Source organism: Hevea brasiliensis, chromosome 6, assembly GCF_030052815.1.
Source record: "Hevea brasiliensis isolate MT/VB/25A 57/8 chromosome 6, ASM3005281v1, whole genome shotgun sequence".
In the NCBI taxonomy this organism is placed as follows: domain Eukaryota; kingdom Viridiplantae; phylum Streptophyta; class Magnoliopsida; order Malpighiales; family Euphorbiaceae; genus Hevea; species Hevea brasiliensis.
The window spans coordinates 12,966,370-12,971,676 of NC_079498.1; the positions used below are offsets into that span (position 1 = coordinate 12,966,370).

At 34.9% G+C, this 5,307-nt stretch overlaps 1 pseudogene; it reads right to left on the reverse strand.

The window, feature by feature from the left end:
- Nucleotides 1-2,686: 2,686 nt before the first annotated feature.
- Nucleotides 2,687-5,076, reverse strand: LOC110667868 (cytochrome P450 71B34-like; annotated as a pseudogene).
- Nucleotides 5,077-5,307: the final 231 nt, after the last annotated feature.

A 5,307-nucleotide genomic window follows, 5' to 3' on the forward strand; every position in this document is an offset into this window, starting at 1 on the left:
TAAGGGGTTCATACGCCCTAGTGTGTCACCATGGGGAGCTCCGGTGCTGTTTGTGAAGAAAAAGGATGGAACCTTAAGATTGTGCATTGATTACCGGTAGTTGAACAAAGTAACTGTAAAGAATAAATATCTGTTGCTCAGAATTGATGATCTGTTTGATCGAAGGGAGTCAGTGTATTTTCAAAAATTGATCTCAGATCATGGTATCATCAGCTGAGGGTAAAGGATGCAGATGTGTTTAAAACTGCATTCAGAACCTAGTATGGGCATTATGAATTCCTAGTGATGCCGTTTGGGTTAACAAATGCACCAGCAGCATTCATGGATCTTATGAACCGTATCTTCCATCCATATTTAGATCGGTTTGTAGTGGTCTTTATTAATGATATTCTGGTGTATTCCAAGACCAAGGAAGAACACGATGAACATTTGAGGATTGTTCTACAAACCCTGCGAGAGAAGAAGCTATATGCTAAGCTGTCCAAGTGTGACTTCTGGATGAGTGAGATCTCCTTCCTTGGACACATAGTATCAGCTGAGGGGATTAGAGTGGATCCCAAGAAGATAGAAGCAGTGATGGAATGGAAGCCTCCCAGAAATACAACTGAGTTTAGAAGTTTCTTGGGCTAGCTGGGTATTACAGAAGATTTGTTAAGGGGTTCTCTCTTAGAGCTGCTCCAATGACCAAGTTGTTACACAAGAATGTGAGTTTTGGGAGGCTGAAGGCTATATTGACAGAGGCACCAGTGTTAACACAGCTAGTGACGGGGAAGGACTTTGTGGTCTATAGTGATGCCTCGCATAATGGGTTAGGGTGTGTATTGATGCCAACACTTTTGTAAACCAAAATGTGGTATCTTGATGAACTTAGGTTCAACAAATCTATTATAAATTAAAAAGTCAACCTTTGAGTGAAATTAGTCAAGTGAATAGTGACCTCTATATTATAAAAATAAATAATTGAATCATTAACTGTGCAAAATGCCCTAGTATGCCTAGAATGATTGGTTTGGATAGGTTGGCATACCAATAGGGTTCAGTTAGCAGTACTGTACATGGCATTATGCCATTCTGTGATTTTATGGCTTTTAGCCATTCTGATATCAGTGTGATACTTGGCCTTGTGCCCAATGTTTACTATAGCTTATTAGGTATTCTGTTGCACGCCGGGACACAAAGTGATTGATGGTGTGATGGCCCTAGGTACTTGGTACCCAGTGCCAGTTTACCCGTACATCCAGTCCAGTCGACTAGTATAGGTTACTTGGGCAATCAAAATAAATCTTAATAAATTTTAATCAAATAATACTACAATAATTTCCAGGAACTTAGTCTACATAAAATATCAGTATACATTCTGCATATCCATTTTATTTTAGCTATTCTATTTTATATTGGCACCACTAAGCAGAATTGCTTAGCGCATCGCTTTTGCCACGCGCAGGTACTGGAGACATAACTAGGGAGTCCAGCAGACCTCAGACCAGGTGATTTGTCAGATCTGTACAGAGTCCAGAGTCACCTCATATCTGCAGTGCACTTGGTAGGATATTAGGATTTTGGGTTATATTTTGTACTTTGCATTTTATACTAGTTTTGATTGTAATTACAAATTCATGAAATCATATGATAATGTAATATATGAAATTTCATGTTATTGTAATTATCAGTATATTTTGTTGAAAAAGTAAATGTTGAGGAATTATTCATGAAATTAATTCAAATTTGATGTGAACAAAATTTTGAAAATTGTGATGAGAACTGGAGATTGAGTTGATATGTATGTATATTGGAGTTCTGAATTTGAAAACCATATAGGAAGTATTTTTAACAGGTTCAGAAGAACTGTTTTTTCAATTTACAGCTAGCACTCTACCGGATTTTCTATAGAAATTTATGGAAAATTCAGATAAATCAAAGTTGTAAATAAATGATATAATTGGTAAAATTTTGCACTTGGTGAATAATAAATAAATTAAGGAGAGTAAATTATTATGAAACAAGATATAGTGCTCCGGCACACTGGGTGGCATATCTTGCTCGGCTACACTGTTGATGAATAAGGGTTGTCACACGTAGTGTAAGTCATAGGCATAGGGCAAGTTTGCTATAAATTTGTAATTTCCCATAAGCCAAAAGCAACTATAAACAAAACTAAACATATAAAATCATGTTAAATATTCATCAGGTAAGGATTCAGGTGAGGTTCAAACATTGTACTATGATGGCCGATATATATTGCAAGATTTATTAGTCTCTAAGATTTATTTCAATAATCAAATTTTTGTTTATTTATAATCAATCCAGTAAAAACTTAGCGCAGTAAGCCGCTCTAAATTCCTGATCTGATAACTTTAATTAAAAGCTCAACCTGTGGTTTGAAATGTTAAGTGAAAAAATATGGAAAGCCTCAAAGTTGAAGCATGAATTACATGACCTAAAAGAACTCAAAACAGATGCAAAATTTATTATATATATCTCACAATGTTTAGGTTTATATATCAAATATTTTACTTTAATAGCAAATTTATGTATATAAATTTGGGTTTCTCTTGCCTATACTCGGTCTATCATAAACACAAGATGTATGGTGAAATCAATCTATTAAATACATGAATCCCATGTATTTGTATCTTAGGTTTATGATCGACGGAGTTTAGGCAAGAATTTGGGAATAAATTTTCTTTTATGCATTTGGATATTTAATTGGTAAAAGCAATAAAGCTGCTTTCTTGCCGGTGACAATACCAGGTGCCTCTTCCATGTTAATATCTTCCTTCATGTTATAAGGCAACTTCCAATCAAAACAAAATAAAAGGTTTGCAAGTGCAAGCTCCACCAATGCAAGTCCCATAGCCATGCCAGGACAACTTCTCCTGCCAGCACTAAATGGTAAAATCTCATAATTCTACCCATTAAAATCAAATTGATTGTCCATGAACATCTCTGGAAAGAACTCTTCTGGGTTCTTCCAAATCTTAGGGTCTCTTCCAATTGCCCGCACATTGACTTGGATGAGGGTTTTGGGGTAAATCTCATAACCACTGATGTTGATTTTGGACATGGTTTCTCTTACTAAAAGTCCTAGTGGATGCAGTCGCAAAGTTTCTTTCAGTACCATCTTTAGGTATTCAAGCTTATCAATGTCACTTTCAGAGACCTTTCTTTTATCTCCCACACAAGTTCTAATTTCTTCTTGTGCTTTTCTCATAACTCTAGGTGTCTAGTGAGTTCTGTCATGCCTCAGATCAAAGTTATTGCTCCAGTGTCAACTCCACCCAGAAATATTTTCTGATATTACACAAAATTTTGCACCAGGATCAGTTAAAATCAAGGTTAAACATATATATTTATTCCAAAACAAAGCGAAAGATATCAAAATTGCAACTTACGAAAATATAATATAATTTTCTTGTACTATGTATAGACAAGTGGATCTCATTTTATCGTTGCATTTAATTTTTTTTTTCAAAATTATTTATTATAAATCAAGAGTATAATTTTACCCTTTATCTCTGGCTACTAAATATAATAAATATTTATATAAAAAAATAATTAAGTGAGATAAAGGGTAATTTAGTCAAATTACAAGTATATTTTTATAAAAATAAGGTTATCTAATCATTTTCTTAATCACCTTACATAATCCAAACGTGACAGATAAAAATGGATGAAATAGTAGTTTATATAATAACGATATTGAAATTTCAATATTATTGCTTATAAGTTTTAATTTAGTAATGCTGAATTATGAAATCTCAAATTTGATTTTCAGTCAAAACCAATTATACTAAAAAAAAAAGTCAATAACATTTTTTGTTTATTTTTTTACAAAAAAAAAAACAAAAAATCATAAAAGCATGTTTACCCTTAAAAATTCCAACATTCTATCTATAAGAGTCGGAATTCTGAGTGACAAATATATTTTATCAAAAATTTTGCACACAAATATAAATCATACTTAGAAATTTATTTACAATGAAATGAATATTCTGCATTTACTTTTTTTTTTTTTGGAAGATGATTTCTCAGTGGTCATGCATATATATCTCTCTAGAAATAATATAATATTTGGACTTTTATTGCCAATATCTTGTTATCATAAACCAAAGTTTATATATAAAAGTCACAGAATTGTCCACTATAATCATTATAAAGTTTATACAAATTTTGAAAACTTACCATGAGAATTGCTTTAATGTGATCCCTGGAGAATTGAAAGCCACCAGCACCTGATTCGGGTTGAGATCTCTCTAACTCTAGCAAAACATCAGTAATATCTTCCTGTCCAGTCTCTTTCCTTCCTTTTTCAATATGATCATCTATAACCCTTTGGTAGAAAGAATCAAGTTCTTGAATGATTCTTTCATGCCTTCCATGGAGACCTGCAAGTCTGTCAACAATCCAACCCACATAAGGAAATAAGTCAGCTGTAAAAAAGCACCAAAGCATGGCCATGCCTTCACAGATCACTTCTTGGAATCTTTCAAGCCCGAACTGTCTCCCTTGAAAACTCCTCCCAAAAGCTGCTCTGCAAGTTATTTTTGCCGTCAGGGACATGAACTTCTCACTGAGATTAACAGGAGTGGCAGAGGAAGCAGATTTGGAGATGGAGTCAACGAGTGAAGCAACCTCTTCATCTCTAAGAAATTGAAATGACTGCACTCTCTTGGCACTCAAAGGCTCAAGAACGCAAATCTTTCTCATCTTCCTCCAGTAATCTGCAGAGGGACTGAAACCTACATCAAGATAGTTGTAGGATAGCTTTTCGGTACAAGCCGAGGTAGGTCAACTGCAAGTGTAAAGATCATGGGTTTTCAAGACCTCCTTAGCCGCATCTACGGAGGAGATGATAACTGTTGGTACACGATCAAGTTTGAAATGCATCATAGGACCATATTGCTTGGAGAGTTGCCATAGAGAGCAATCAGATATTACCCCAAGTTGGTGCAAGTTGCCAATGAATGGAAGTCTTGGAGGGCCTGGTGGGAGCTGCTTGCTCTGTCTCTCACCCTGAAGTTTTCTTTTGCAGATAAAAAATAATGGGAGGAACAGAAGAAGAGAAAGTGACCACATAGGGAGTGAAGGAGAAACCATTTGGGTTTAGCGCGTGGCAGCCGGCGGTGTTTGTGCCACAGTCGTTGCTGGAGGTAGTAGGTGAGAAGATGGCTGAATCATTTTTTATAAATGTCAGCATACTGCCGGCATAATAAAAATATTGACAAATTATAAAATACACACAATACATCAAAAAATAATGCATTATATATGTTAACCCCATGCACTCAAAGGAGCATAAATTTTGAT